The 16,290-nt window shown below is 42.1% G+C and overlaps 1 protein-coding gene and 1 long non-coding RNA gene across 2 annotated transcripts in view; one reads left to right on the top strand and one right to left on the bottom strand.

The window, feature by feature from the left end:
• col25a1 (collagen type XXV alpha 1 chain) overlaps positions 1 to 16,290 on the bottom strand; it is a 161,220-nt gene that overhangs the window by 96,326 nt on the left and 48,604 nt on the right. The gene's annotated exons all lie outside the window — the stretch shown is intronic.
• LOC146675163 (uncharacterized) lies at positions 1,860 to 9,286 on the top strand. Its single transcript, XR_014910652.1, has 3 exons — positions 1,860 to 2,068; positions 8,395 to 8,650; positions 8,899 to 9,286. It is a non-coding gene; the product is annotated as an uncharacterized LOC146675163 (long non-coding RNA).

A 16,290-nucleotide genomic window follows, 5' to 3' on the forward strand; every position in this document is an offset into this window, starting at 1 on the left:
GCCATCAAAAAAAGTTTTGACACTAATAACTGTAATTTTTTGTGTATGTGTGGTGACCGTGGCTCAGGGGGTTGGGAAGCGTATCTGTAACCGGAAGGTCGCCGGTTCAATCCCCGGGCTCTCTGTCCTGGTTGTTGTGTCCTTGGGCAAGACACTTTACCCTACCGCCTACTGGTGTTAGCCAGAGGGGCTGATGGTGTGATATGGCAGCCTGCCCCAGGGCAGCTGTGGCTACAACCGTAGCTTGCCTCCACCAGTGTGTGAATGAATAGTGGCATTGTAAATCGCTTTGGGTGCCTTCAAAAGCGCTATATAAATCCAATCCATTATTATTATACTGATTAACTGCAAAAATACAGCATTTTAACGTAAATGGCATCTTTACAGGCACTGATTTTGATGAACTTGGACACAACCTGACAACTTCAGCATGTTCACTAGAGGGGCATCCATCAAATCACGTGCACGGCTGGTTTAAATTCAACAGCACTGCATCGATTCAGGTACGGCTTTTGTCACAATTTAGGCTGTCTGAATCGATGCAGACATCACTTTTTGGAAAACCCTCACAACACAGCCATATCTTGTTTTTATCTTTCAGCCTAATCATGCTATTTACTGGAGGCTGGCAACCCACTCTGCTCAAACCAATAAAATTGTCTCTGCCAGAGTTGTCAAGTCTGTGAGAGCTTTTGTCAGAGCAGAGTTATTAATCACAGATTTAAAAAAAAACAAAAAAACAAACAGTCCCAGTCAACTGATTAAACTAACAGACAGGTAGAAAATCCCCAAGCTGAGTCTGAAAACTTTCAGCAAACTATCCAGATAGCAACACTTCACAGTCTCAGATTCCCTTCTTCACCTCCAGCTAACATTAGCAAACATGAGCAGTAGCTGCATGTTCTTCTATGCTGCCGCTGCAGGCTGAATCCATTTCTTAAGCCACAACATAAGAAAAAAAATCCAATTAATTCCTTTAAAAAAACGGCATTTTTTTTGTTAGACAACAGACAAGATACTCTAATAGATGTCATGGTCATGTAACCAAAGATGGCACATGTTAAAAGCACAGCACCAACATATGACTTGTTCTTCGTGCCTCTAATAGAACTACCAGATTATCAAAGCGTACCGCTTAAAAAAAAAGTACATCAAAAATACATCACACTTTCCTGACCCTGTGGGGAAACTGGTCTTGAACTCCCACTACTGCTGATCCACCATATGCCTCGTTCTGCTCCATAACTGCTATGTCACTCCTCCCTGCAGCTTGATCCACCGTATTTAAAGATTTTACCGTTTCCAACGCTAGGGAAACTTTTTCAAGGTTTGGCCTCAACCCAAGAGAAAAGTTCTCTAATGCATGTACACAGTGGAAGCACTTGTTGGGTTTTTTTCTTTCCTTCCATACCCCAGTTACAGATGGAGAGACCCCATCCTGTCAGGCTCCCCTGTGCCAAAGCTCTGCCAGGGAGGCCCCTGTGATAATGAGCCTTAAACACTATTTACAGCCACACTACAATAATTCTGTAACAATGGTTTCCACATAAGTTTTGTTTCAATGGACGTTTCTGGGCATAACTAGGCTTGGACCAGGCTAATAAGTGGTCCCTGATGGCCTTTGCCAAACTTTACCTCACTGTGCTGCCAGTGTGCATTTATAGGATTGTTATACCCACAAAATCATTAAATACAACAGACGGAGACTCCAGTAGTGTTAAACATTACTATGACTTTGATTGGTAAACTGTACTTATTCTAAATTCCTCATTCTGGTAAAAAAAAAAAAAAAAAGACCTAATATTATGTTTTACCTCAGGAATAAATAACTTGCTCCGCTGCTGAGAGTTCAACAAGAAGCTTGCTATCACCCCTATGTCCCTATGGCAAGCACGAAGCTACCAACAGAAGCTGGTTAGCTCAGGACTGCAAAAAGACTGGAAATGGAGGGAAATTGTTCTTTCCTGTTCCAGTTCTTTCCAAAGGTAACAAAATCTGCTTGAAGTCCTGTCATCACCGTGAGGCTGTAAGGCAATAAGTGGAGACCTGTGGAAGTTCATGTGCGAGGGTAAGAAATCATTTGGAGCACATTATAACCGTGAGTAAAACTGTAACTTGTTTTCACACTTGCTCTGTGCATATTAAATGAACAATATATTACCGGGTCCAAGATAGGCTGTTTTTTTATCCTCTGGATAGAAACCAGCTAGCTTTTTTTTCCTTCTGAATATAAACCATACAGACATAAGGCATGCCATAGGAGAATTTTCCTGAATAATTTTATGTGATAAGATGCTGCTCTCATGTCTGCCTGACAGAAATGCTACTCAGCGACAAAGCACAGCGGCTACAGCTAGCTATAGCAGCTAGCTGCAGCTAAAACGCGTCTCTGTGTGTCTGGTTTATAAAAACTGGAGTGTGGAAATGAGAAGATGCAGTCTGGGACTAGTTGAGATTTTGATCACAGTCTAGCTGTTTGAATTCTTAACTCCAAGCACGGCTAAAAAAGCTGCTGGCTGTAGACTTTTATTTGCTGGCACACGTAGCAGAGTATTGTTGATATTCACATCTACAATCAGCAACAAAGTAGCAGTAATATATTATCACTGGCTAGCTTCCAGAGAGCCTGATGGATAAAACAGACAGCACAAGAATTGAAATGTTTATGCAGTCAGCCCTAAGGCCTCTCCGATGCAGGGATACGTTTATCCCAAAGTCCTCAGTGTCTGTCTGCTGCTCCCTGGAACTGTAAATGTGTAGCCTACACAATAGCACAGTTGTTCAGTTGTTGTACAATCAGTAAACAGCTCAGTTGTTATCCTGTCACTTAACACGATGTAGGACATGAGCGTGACGTTGCCAGAAGACATTACGCATGTGAAAATTTACCACAGAGGGCAGGAGTACACCCCCAGTATGAAAAGCCCCTTTGCTCGCTGTGTGTGTGTGATTTGTGGAGTGGGTAGCTGGAGTTACATCATGGGCGCTGCTTAGGCTGTGCCGCTGCCAGGCGTATGATGCAAAGGAAAAAAGAAGGCGCAGGCAGAAGAAGGGTGTGGGAATTTAGAGCCTAACATGAGTCTCAAACCTTGGCAACCTGTCTTTACTCAATGCTCACCCCAGCGACACAGAGAGGAGCTCTGGAGCTGCTGTGGAGAGACTGGAAGGGATGTGAGCGGATCTGTGTTTTATCACTGCAGAGTGGCAAGTCCTTTGGGACGCTCTTCTTATTCTTTGAAGGGCACTTTATCAGACAGCGTACGAATTACAGCGCTCAAAAATCTCGGTACAAATATAAAACAACGGTAGACGGTATCTGACCTTCGAATATAATCCAAACCTGAGAAATGTCTTAAGTTGCCTCATTATATTTCTGAATAATATGCTTTTTGAGACACAAAGACTCCAATGATACTTCATAAAAGCAGATGTCATGCAGATGACATTTCCCATACCAGAGACATTTCCTTTTCCCCTCTAAATTTTCCTCCTTGAAAATGCCTTGTTCCTGTCTTGTCACTAATGGCTCAGCATATGCCAAATGGACAGAGAGAAGCCTCCCCAAGCGCTCTGCTCCTGGGCTACTTTTTAAGACTCCTTTAAGGGTAATTGAACAGTGATGGGTGATATCCTGAGTGTATTAAGAGGAAGCCGCAGAGACAGGTGCTTCCCATGGTGCAAAATGTAGTACACCGGAGACCTGTGAGGGTTAGATGCTTCAGACAAGGTCAGGAGCTGTTTTGACTTCACCACTCTGCTTTTCTGAATTCCCTGGCAGGTGGTGACAGCTGCATGTAAGCAAAAGGGAGTTTCCACTTGGTTTCAAGTCTCTCAGAGGCACAGGGTGGATTGTGGATTCAAACCTTTAAGCTTGCTAGTTGCTTATGTGATGATAATTTCGACCCACCTTCATGTGCCTGGTTTTTGCTACTGCAGACATATTTTCCCATATATGTAAGATTTATCTTTTCATTATACAGTGTCGACCATGTCTTGTATTTCTCAAAGTTCAAGCCTTTTTCTCCAACTCTTAAAAGTCTGACAGGAGCAGACTTATCATTTTTGATGTGAAGAGTACCTTTCTTCTCAAGCTGCTCTTGAACCATGACAAAATTTAATGGAACTGCTTGCTGCGGTTACTAAGGTAATTATAGATGTCCCAATAAAACAGCAAGAAAAGATGTCCCATTAAAACCAGAGTCCTTAGAAATTAATTAATCTCTATTCTCTAGGCTCCTTTCAGCCACCATAACCACACATTTGATTACTAAGTAAAAAGAAGTTGGTGTACAAATTACCTTCACACACACACACACAAAAATTTTCATTCTAGTCTTTGTCTAGCTCCTCTGTTCATCCTTTGTGCCAGAAATAACATTGGTAAGGATATCCCCTGCATCCCAGTAGTAGAAAAAAACTGACTTATTACTTATGATTAATACGCTGACCTCTTTATTTTAACCTTTGTCCCTGTTTAATATATAGATCCACTATAATATGTGCCAGAAAGTAAGGAAAATCATGGATGGTCCACTCTGAAAGTTCATCAGGTCATTCAGAATAATGCCTATAAACCAAGGTTCATTAAGTCACATTAAGATGGGCTAAATAAAGGCCAGGTCTTGATTATCAACCACAAATGACATTTAGAAACTTAAAGCTTCTTAGACAAGCAACATTCTAATATGCTTAGACACTTAAATGCAGTACAAGCTTCAATACTTTATTAAAGTTTGGAGATGTGTCTCAAATCCAATTTCGATTGCTGGAAATGCTAAACCTGCCTTGACATTTCAATTCTCCAGGGTAATTGCTGTATTTTGTCTTTGGCTTTTTCTGAGATAAGCCATGAGCTTTCCTGGCTGACATAATAACATGCCAAATCAAGCATCCTTTCCAATGCTACCAAAGGGATCAAAATGTTTGGGTGACATTATACGAAGGGTGTACACTATAACTCTGATGGTTATGAATCTGCAAATGAGGCAGCTCTGAATGTCCCCTCTAGAGCGTTGTAGAGATGAGGTATCTTACTTCCCCTGTTCCACAAAATCGGCACTAAACGTTTTCATCAACCAGCTCACTGAGGCAAGAGTATATTAACATAAACTGCTGTTTTAATAATGATAATAAGGGATTGCATTTATATAGCGTTTTTCAAGGCACCCAAAGCACTATTCATTCACTCTCACACTGATGGAGGCAGCTACAGTCGTAGCCACAGCTGCCCTGGGGCAGACTGACAGAAGCGAGGCTGCCATATTGCGCCATCGGCGCCTCTGGCCATCACCAGTAGGTGAAGTGTCTTGCCCAAGGACACAATGACCAGGACAGAGAGCCCGGGGATTGAAATGAGTAATTCACAACCAATTGTAGGAGGTTAGGGCTGTTGGCTGTTGCCAGGTGAAATTGGTCAAAAAGAGTCCCGCAGCAAAAGTGCAATACGGAGAGCAAACTGCAAGTGTTTGCAGACAAGTTGGCATCTTACATGCAAACTATAGGCAACCGCTGCCATGTTGTAGCAATCAAAGCAATCACAGGACACACCGTATACCTCTTTGTGAACTTTTTCCCTAGCAACTGCTGGTTACTAGAGGTTTCCTGACTGGTCTCTACGCAGACTGACCTGCATGGGGCTTTAGCAATTAATCACACAGCAACTGCTCACAACCACTGATCAGGGAATACACATTTTTACCAATTGACCAGTGGTTACCAGAGGATTACCCATCATTCTCTAGGTCTCTCTGTGTGATGAGGCCTAAATATGTGTTGGCATTTGCTAATTAACTACGTTTGCTGGAGGTAATATTCTCTTTTGCGAACACAGATGGATACATCTCACTGCAATATTCCACTTGAGATGCTGCTAAAATATGTCAGCACTGTGTGAGAAAAATATCAAGTGAGGAACATTAACGTCACAACAATCTACAGCAATGAGGTGCAGCAGTGAAATCCACGAAAGCTGAGCCATTAAGATGTTCTACGAAGCAAAGACTAGCAGAGAAAATTCTCAAAATATTTCCAAATGATTTTTGTGGGAAAAATCGATCTTTTGCCCCCGACAAGCAATAATTTCTAAAAAGGCAGTATTGTTGAAAAAAAGGCAGTTGTGTTTACATCTATAAAGCGAACATAGAGAAACTTATTATGACCAACATACTTGCTTACACTGCAGCAATACAAAATCTCCCCCACATAACAAAAGCAGCGTTACCACAATAGGAAAATATGCAAAAACCAATGCACGCTGCGGCTAAGTATGAACACAAGTTTCCCCATCGCTGAAACAAACATCATGAAGGATCGTAATGCCTAAACTTACAGCAGGCAGCAGACGAGCCAGGTGACCAGCACTGCATGACCTGCGTGTAGTTTCTGTCAGTGACTGAGACTGTATGTCAAAAGAAATCCAACTGAGGACAGAAATTTAAGATATGCACGTTGCCTTTCCCACTAGAAACTGAGCAGCAGATAATGAAGTCTCTGAACCTCTGCAACAGAGAGCGTGGCACAAACACCACCATTATCCTGCTGAGTGTCCTCAAAGCACCACCAGTGGGGTTGCGGGTAGGGGAACAAGAATGTGATGTGATGTCAGCAGTGATGCAGGCCTTTTTCATCATTACAGAAGCCAGATTCTGTAAGTGAATAGTTAGAGGTAGCCACATCACGAATAAATACTACATTGCCTCACAAGTTGGATACATAAGGAGTGTTCATCGATACGATGGCTCATGATGTGCTCATCTGCACGTATTTACTTTAAATTTGATGCCATATGTGACGGGCTATGTTCTGACTTTGTAAAAAACAGAGACAGTAAATTCATCATAAACCCACCAAAGTAAAACTGTTGAAAAGATAAACTTTCAGGTTCTTGGGAAGATGTCTAAATGTCTCCTTTACAGCTAAGTTGACTTAAAAATTGAAGAGAAGACTGTTTTTCCTCAACACCTCTGTCAATCAGCCGATTCAGACTCTCCTTGCTGGGAGCAACTCATGCTTACCACTGCACCACTCTAATCCCCAAGCACTGGAGGACAGTTTTGACTGAAAGGGCCTTACCTGGACTGGGTGTATGTAAATTGATCATTACCTCTGCCAAGAAGGTTATGTTTTTGGTAGCACACGCGTAATTCTGTCTTTTTTTGTGTTTAATTTGTAAACACAATAGTTTAAAAGGTTTTGAATGAATTCTGATAAAACTTTGTAGGAGTGTAGAGTGGGGATTTTGTCTTGCATCCACCGAGGACTTCAAGGTCAACTTAATGATTTATTGGTTGAAAACTGACAGAAAGCTTTAAAAGCTTGATTCCTATACGGGTGGTGTGTGTTGCCAACATACAGAAAGTACACAATATGTAAACATTTAAAATAGCATGTCACATTTGACCTTTGACCTCACCTTCAAGGTCGATAGATTGATCTGAAAGTCAAAGTGAGAATATATATGCATCTGTAAACAGCTGTCATGCTTCCCTGATTTTTACTGCACTACAACCTTCTGAAGAACATTTAAGAAGGGCAAAGAAAAAAATAAATACGCACAAAAACAAATACTAGTCCCTTAAAAGTACACACTGTCCAGAGCGTGAGCTGGCTTGGCAGAGCTTTGCGGTCTTGGAGCGCTTCTTGTTGTTGTATTAAACGAGACACGTGTTGTTTCATTGAAGCAGTAACAACCTTCACTTTTCTTCTTTAACTCTTCAACCAAATGGCTCCTTTTTAAAAGGCATGACTGTTGGACCATATTTAGTTAGCTTGATGCTTTTTTTCATCAGCGCAGCAGCCACAGATGGGTTTTAAACACAGATTAGAAATAAAATTAGACATCAAAGCGACACCTTTTCAGTTGATCCCAAGTGTAACTGTATGTTAGACGTCACTTAAATAATATCTGGCAAAAGTGTGATTGCCAGCAAAGATTAAGACTTTGCCGTCTAGCGCAGGAAGCCAATTAAGGGTTGCCGTGTTAACGCCGATAGAGCAAGCGTGATTAAATCCAGGCATGTGTATCGATTACAGTGAGGGAAAACCACCAAAGATGTTTTCTCACATTCTGAGCAGCGACGCCTGCCTTTCATCAAAATTACTAATACAGAATAATAAGGGGAAATGAGGCAACCTTTAACAGAGATGACTGGCAAGTCGGCACAGGAGAGGGAACACAGTTGTCTTTGTTCATCGCTATGCACATGTTACAAATTACAGTTATTATTTTGGGGTAAATTTAAGAAAAAAATACTTTCTAACTTGATACTTTTCATTTCATAAAATAAACACTAAATAAAGAAAAAGGGATGGGATGTATTGAAGGTAAACAAATCCCCAAATTTGTTTGGTAAATGCTTATTGTGGCACTAATTGTTTGTTTGTTTACTATGTTAGGAGGAAAGGGTTCCCTGAGCCTGCCACCCACAACATACGGGAGAAGGGGGATTTGAGGGGAGAGGGCTAAGAGGGGAAAAATCATTACCAAGCCATGGCAGCCTCCAGAAAGAAGGAGTTTGGGTAAACAAGAGGCTAAGAGAGGGGGATGCTGATTGAAGAGAGAGAAAAACTATGGTCTCCTGCTGCAAGGAGGATACTGGTGATGACATGATGACGGGTGCGTGGAGGGAAGAGAAAATGAATTAAATGGAAGGTAAGTGGCACATTCAGCCCTTTTCCTTCCTCACAATGAAAAAAATAGAGGAAATAAGAGAATGCAAGAAGATTTGTGACATTTAAAGAACCACAAATGTATTTTTAAATGGAAGGAAGTAAGGCTTTAATTTTAACAAATTAGCCCAAAACTATCAAACGTGACAATTAACTAAAGTGCGCCATGGTGATGCTGAAAGCACCACAATAATGCGGCTGACTTTGTGTTTTCGTGACTGTATCTGACAGGAGAAACAGAGGGGGAAGAAAAACAAATAGCGGGGCTATAAATCTGAAGAGAGCCCTGTAGTGGCAGCGGGAAGGAAGAGGAAACGGCTCTGACAAAGCACCGCATTAATGACTGTTTCCCTTCAAAAACCCAAACTAATTTGCTAATTACAACCACCTGCTGCCTCTCACTTTTCCTTTTCCTGAAGAGCTGCGCTACTCGAGCTATTTCACGTTACCTGTCCAACCTGCGCCGTCTACTTTGCTTACCCTCAGCTGGTGACAGCGCAGAAGAACTCACCCCTGCATGAAGAGAACCAGTTACACAAGCATCCGCTTCCCACTTACTGCTGACTGCGTGTTGGCGCTTTTATTTTATTTTACTTTTTACAGTCTGACAAAAAGCCTCACAGCGTTGTTCTTTGAATCAGAACAAAAGAGCAGCTTTTTACAGCACCACCACTTTCTCCACCAATGCAACAAAAGGCTTTTCACTATGATATGGACTATGTGGGTTGTTGTGGAGCAACAACGCTTTTGCACCACACGAGTGGCATAATGAATTAAGACGTAGCGGCGTGTCTGTTTGCACTGGGTAGCAGAGTAAGCACAGATTATTCGTTACTCCTTCCATCAAAAACGTATTAGATGTTCTGCAAACATGTTTGGAAGCTCACAAGTCAACCCCCCCCTCTAAAGGTCAGTTTTCCTACAGTGAGAAATGTCCTAATTTGCTCACGGGTCCATCGTGATAATTGCAGGGGGGAAAAAGTTGTTCTACTGTTTATATGGGCTGGGAGCTGACTCTGAAGTGCACTGAATAACTGTAGGCCCCCGCTTACCCACACACCAATAACACTCGAGGAACTGTAGTAGTTAATTGGAGAGCAGACGTGTGTTTACTTTGCAAAGTGAGAAGGGGATTGGGAAATTATCGACGGGCAGCACTGCTGGAGCGCGGATTGCCCTTGAGCACTCAGTCTCTGGCCCAGAGATTACGCGAGTGTCTACTTTAAATTCAGGGTAGTTTGCAGATCATTAAGGAAATAGTCTCGAGTAGCTCTGCATCATACGGACAGTGGGAGGAAACGGGAATATAGCAGGCAGTTGAAATGCTAAGCATGATCAAGTGAGCACTTGTGGAAAGAGCTACTTTTTAGAGTTAAATTTGGGATTGTGAACTTCATCAGCACGGAAAAGAATGAATGCGACAAACACTTCCTAACTTATGTCTATGTGCACAGTGCGTGTTTCATTATTGTTTTGTGATGGATCAGTGCCTTTTGTCTGCCTTTCAATACATCTGGAGAGGTGAAGCATGAGGAAAAGGAAGAAGCAATTCCATTTTTTCCTGCCACATCTGTTTATTCCATTCATATCCACCTAGATTTGGCCCCTTGCATGGCTGATAACATTTATGTGATTTTAACAGCTGCATTTTCAAGTTATAAAAACGAGTAAAGTGCATTTATATCAGTCATTAATTCTAAGACAAAAGGTATATTTAAAAAAAAGGACTCAGAACTTAAAAGTGCTGTAAAAAAATAAGAGCAATACAGCATGAATACTTGCTTGTCACATTTTCTTACTTTAAGGCTCTGGTATTCACTTACTGCAACCAAGGAGCCACATTTTCGTTCCTGTACAGCACAGCTTGACCTTCGGATGTCTGCTGGTTACATTTCTATAATGACCCAATAAGTGGGCTATTGTTAACCTGATTGACATTAGCAGCAAGGTGCCAGGTTGGGTACGTAACCCTCAAATAACTCTGTGGTGACCCTTGAGCATACTTCCCAGATGCCTCTAACAGCAATACATACTCCTTTTTATATCGCTGCTTGCTATGTGTTCTGTATTCATGCGAGGCAAGGATCTGTAAGATGAACACCTATGGAAACATAAACTATTCTCAAAAGAAGAAATGCTGAGCAGAATGAAATGTTGCTGAGACCAGACAGACAAGCAGGTTTGGGGAATTGTGTTTGACATAAAAAGCAAGCAAGCTTTGACCCTCCGTAAATCAGACTGCTGATGCATTAAAAGAGCAGACTTCCAAAATCTATAGCTTTCAATTCCGACAATGTGGTTTGCAAAGTAGTCTGGGTGACAACTTCTCTGGTAAAAAGGCAGAAAAAAGAATGAGCAGAAGCAGCTTTGCACTGACAACAAACTGCAACTTGTCTTTGCCAACTTGCAGTTTGGATCCATGTGTGCTGAAGGTTTTGAAGGAACTTTAACATTTAGGTTTTTTCACCACTTCGCTGTCAGGAAAAATCAAATTGTGGTAAAAACAAAAAAGTGTTATTGCATCACAGTAATTAAACACATATAAGTGAACTTTGGTTCCATTTTGAAAAAAATCCCTCAAAGGGATATTAAGTTTACAAGAATGGGATGAACAGACGGACAACTCAAACATATAAGGCCCCTGGTCACGGCTGTTCCCAGCACAGGGACATGAAGCTAATCTAGATGAAAAACGATTTGTGGCTTTTCTTGAGAAAAAATGGGGGAAAAAAATCCCAATTTGGGAAAACAGCCGACAAAAGTAAATCCAAAAAATACCTTAAAAAAAAACTTGGATCTCATGTCAAACTATAAACTTTTCCCAACTATGTATATTTCTCACATAGCACAATACTTGGAATTAAAAAACATCATCCAGACCAGCGCTTTTAAGCACATCACAATTTATCTGGAAAAAAAAAGAATTGCATTTCAGATTGTTACCCAACGCTCCCACATTGTCACCCGTTGACTTCTTTAGCCTGTGCCAAAAATATTAGACACATATATGTGTGAGAGGAGAGGGAGGAAAACACAGAAGCACGTCCAAGCTCCTGTCTCCTGTTTGACAGTATCACTGGAGTTCACTGGACCTTGTGGTGACTTCACGGTAATGATTGTCATAAAAAAATATTTGCTGAATTTCAATTGGCGCCTTCTGAAGCAGCTCGCTGAAACGATGCTGCCCGGGGGCGGGACGGGTTTTAAAGCGAGTCATTAGTAGGCACTTTTAAAACTCACCACCATTAACGTTTTATTTTCCTTGTCAAGATTTATAATAAAATTAATTTTGAGATGTGTAATTGCTGGACAGTGCGCCGCACTATATTGACTCTGGCCACCGAGACAGGAATAATTGACATGACTGTATTTATCTGAGCTGAGGAGGGTGGCCAAAGCACCCTCTGCCAAAGCCTACCTCTGCCATTCCAGTGCTGACATCTGGGCTTGATTCACCAAGGTATTTGAACAGTGCAACAACGTGCAAACAAGTATAATGAAGAAAGGCCGCCCAAAAAAAATGCTTTGCATGATGCGCAGCCTACATGAAATAAATAAACAAACCAAATGAGGACACAATAAGGCACTTTGGGATCCTATTTTTAAACCCCAGATGCTTGTGGCCTCGAAAAACCGAGCCTTTAATGAGACTCGATGACAAGAGATGGAACGGGGTCAATTTGTGCTTTTGATTCACCAAGGCTTTGGCTCTTTCTGCGGTCTGACACAGGAGGGGGAACGGGGATGAGTCCAAGTTAACAAACTTTCTGGAGCTCTTTTTTGCAGCCTTTTAAAGAAAAAGAAAAAAGAATTACGCACCCTTAAAGTTCCCCAGAAAGTCTTTTTCCTCCGCATCCCGTATCTCTGCTGACCAAGAACGTCAGAGACACTAAAAGTCTGCTGGTAATTTAAGCAGCGTAAGCCTGAACTGTCACAGATACGTAGAGAATTACAAACACTAATACTTTTGTGTTCGCTCAAAGCTGTAGCCAAACACAAGAGGTTCATTATTTTTTTCGTCATTTTCAGGAAGAGATGTTAAAAATTTCACGGACCGCTGCAGAGCTAACCGGAGTGGTCAGGGATAAAAGTCATAAGGGGCTCAGAGAGAAACCATGCTATCCCTCAGATAGATAATGTTGAATCATAGTGTCATCTCATAGTGTTTAAGAACATCCTACTAAGCAAAATAAGCCCTTACAAGTCCCATGTGCGACCATGTCTTACATATGTCACGCCGGTAGATTTGAAACGGTGTGATCCCGGCTCTTTTAAATGTATTTTAGAAAAATTATCATCTAGTCGACATTTAAACCTGAACATCTGTGGCAAATCATATCCTGTGTCTCTTGGATGCCTCACTTTTCCGTCATTATTTCATTACGAAAGGCATGAAGGTCTCGTCTCTCTTTGAATACGTGGTAATTATTGCAGATGGAATGAAAAGCTTTCCTGTCACAATCCTTTAAAATCTTTGGCATGTTCTGGCTTTCAGATTAGGGATGTTGCGAGGACCACACGGAAGCGTGTGGAGGGAAGTTATTAGGGCAGAGACAGCGAGAATCATCGGAAATAGATGCAAAACACAAAGACGCAGGCTCAGGACACCAGTTAGGCTTCCAAACACCATTAAAATGAGTGAGCAGGTTTACTCATAAGTATCGCTGAACCCACCAAAACAGAATTTTTCATTAAAAGGCTGTGAGAGCACTTTTCTCCCAGCGGAGTCCAGCAGATGCTGTCTGCAGACTTGGAGGTCCGGGCTGATTGTGTAGTCTGAGCAGAACGCACAAGGCCATAGGGGTCTGGCAGTGACACTTAGCACATGTGATACCAGCCGTGAGCGCCAGCTGAAAGCCCGTCGCTGACTGCTGCAGGCGGCACATCGCAGGAATGAACAGGCAGCACCAGCACCAAGCTGTTCACTGACAGACCGATGTTATTTGGCTGTTAACAGGTCCCCAGCTGGTGTCTGCTGTGTGTTGCTATGTGTTAGCCTGGTAGCCTGCCACTGTTTTGGTCTGCGGATGTTCACGAGCATGTGTGCAGCATGGATGTTGGCATAAAAGCGCCAGAGGCCCCCTGAACACAAGCTGCCACCAGAATAAAGCAGCAACGGCGAGCATTTATTTAGACAGCTTGTGTCTACGACAGGGGGAATGCAGACCACAAGCTCCAGGGCTGAAGTGACTGAGAGGGCTCGTTTGCACACAAAAGGCCTTGTGCACGGATTGGGTTACGACTAGATTAGAGTCTGGGGCTGCTAGCAGCATTTTCACTCTGCTGGTGAGGTTTTTTTACGAGCTGATGCAGCATTTACTTCTGAAGGTACATAAAAAGCACAGAGTGATCCTCGGATAAGAGACAGTTATGGCGACGTGTTTGTATAATTTTCACCGTCTTGTTAGAATTATTAGACAGATCTCTGGTTTTGGATTTCTTTGGACACATGTCTGTGGGAAGATGTAGCTTTTTTTGTTGTTGTTATACAATAGATTATAGATTTTAGCACAAAGGGAGAGAATGAAGTTGGGAATACCACTGAAGCATGTCTCCAGCAAAAGAATTTTCTCATCTCTAAGCGGGAATGGGTGGTGGGAATGCCTGCGGTTTTGGTTTCCTTCCCAAAAACTCCTTGGGTCACCGATGTAATTTAATGAATCGCTTGGGGTGGCTTCAAATAAGAGCAAACGGGTCCTCAATGGCACCCCACTGAACTGGCTCCCCACTGATGATCATACACCACACCGCATCCATAAGCCCCAAATGAGAGGCTGTCGTTGTTTCGCAATTCTCCGTGTAACCATTTTCACTGCGCTTTTGTCCTGTTATCGTCTCCTTTAAGGTTTTGGATATCAGCAAAACAATACTAGCACTGGTTTTTGCTTATTTGCTCAACTAGATGAAGAAACCTTTAATGTACTGTGGCAATAAAGCCCTGAAGAGACATTTCCTTGGGAAAAAAACGTGCTTTCACAAGATGAAAATGTGTTGTGCTTCAATGCACTGTGGGCATTACAAGTCAGTTACAGTACGAGGGGATGTTCCACTGAAACAGCATTCTCAGGAGACAATTCATGTTTGAGCATCTCGCTGCCAGCAAAACAGTGACAGCTCGTCCTAATGAGCAGCTTATTCAAAATGCAATTAATTGACCACAAGAGGTAAAAACAGCTTTTCCCAAGTGAAAGAAATCAGTATTAAATAACATCAGCCAAGCATGGACCCCTAAAAAAGGCAGCGTGGCCAGGATGCTCACCAATGTGAAGAAATCCTGCTCACAGACTTGTGCTGCAAGCAATCGACCGCCGTACCATGAAGCCTCGTTTCTGCAAGCATGCCACCCAAAAATGACTCTAAAACATTGTCTTTGTTCTGAAAATGGCCAATTTGCTGACCGTGAAAAGTAAACTTCCAACTTACAGTAGTGCTTTAGTTTTGGAGGCTGTTTCAGTCTTGGGTAGATGAATATTTCCAAGTTTGAAATGCTGTGACAAATGGGTAGATGGGAACACTGTGTTCTGCTTGTGACAGGAACAAAACTGTCATGAGCCTTGTGCATGAGCATGAAATAGAGCGTCTTTCACGGGAAAATGTTTACTGTTTCCAAACTATATCACAACTGCACAAGTTTGGACTGCATTGCAATTTTCTCATTTGCTCTTTGGAATTTATTTGATAGCACCAGGATCTCAGATTTCAGCTGCATAGTACGCCGCAGGACTTATATAACAGTGAATATATCAAAGCCACTCCGTGGACTGTTGGCAGTTGCCGTCAAAAGGGCCATCATTACTCTGCGATTGCCGGGGATTCCCCGTCAGGTCCGATTCGTTAATCTTGTCAGTTGCGAGACCACAGTTGTACTGTATTCCCGCCTCTCACACTGCTGCTATGGGCATGTTATTAATGTGCAAATGTACTTTGAAGACAACTCAATAGCAGCATAAAGAGAAAGAAAGCGATGCTCATCTCATCAAGACGAGCATTCCAGTCATTAGGAATTTTGGGCAGGGGGATTCTTTCCAATCACCATTGTCAGGATTAATGTGAGTTGACAAAGTCCATCAGTTTGAACCTTTGCCCGTCCACATGATTGCCTTTGTCTGCCAAACTGTGTTGCTGCTAATGAGCCAGAGCAGGCCCAATACCAAGATGAAAAGGAGCAGAAAACCTTCGACTGTGCACAGTCATTTGTGCTTGATCACAGCAAGCTCTTTAGCCAAGTTTAGCAGGAGAAGGGCCCACACCTGCAACACCTGATCTCCAGGTGTTTTTTTCCTTCCTTTAGAAAACAGTTTGTAATCTCACTAATGATTTGTTATGTGTAGCAAAGTCATCGTGCATTAACAATAAGTGATTCATTGCACTTCTGCCGTTTCATAAATACAAATTAGCTAATGCTGGCTGTGTTTTGAATAAATTCTAACAAGTGAGACTGAGAAATGTTGAAAATTGCAATCTCAAACAAATCACGTCAATCTGACTAAAATGCCAGATTGTAACTGTTGGTTCACCGTCATAGCTGCCCCCTTTTAAACAGCAAACATTTGCAAGCAATACATGCTTTTCATAATGTAATTCTTAAAAGTTTGACACCTGAGAGCCCACAAATTCTCTCCA

The sequence above is a fragment of the Rhamphochromis longiceps genome, linkage group LG3, assembly GCF_057381845.1.
Source record: "Rhamphochromis longiceps isolate RC_006_pf linkage group LG3, R_longiceps_female_GT1.1, whole genome shotgun sequence".
NCBI lineage: Eukaryota > Metazoa > Chordata > Actinopteri > Cichliformes > Cichlidae > Rhamphochromis > Rhamphochromis longiceps.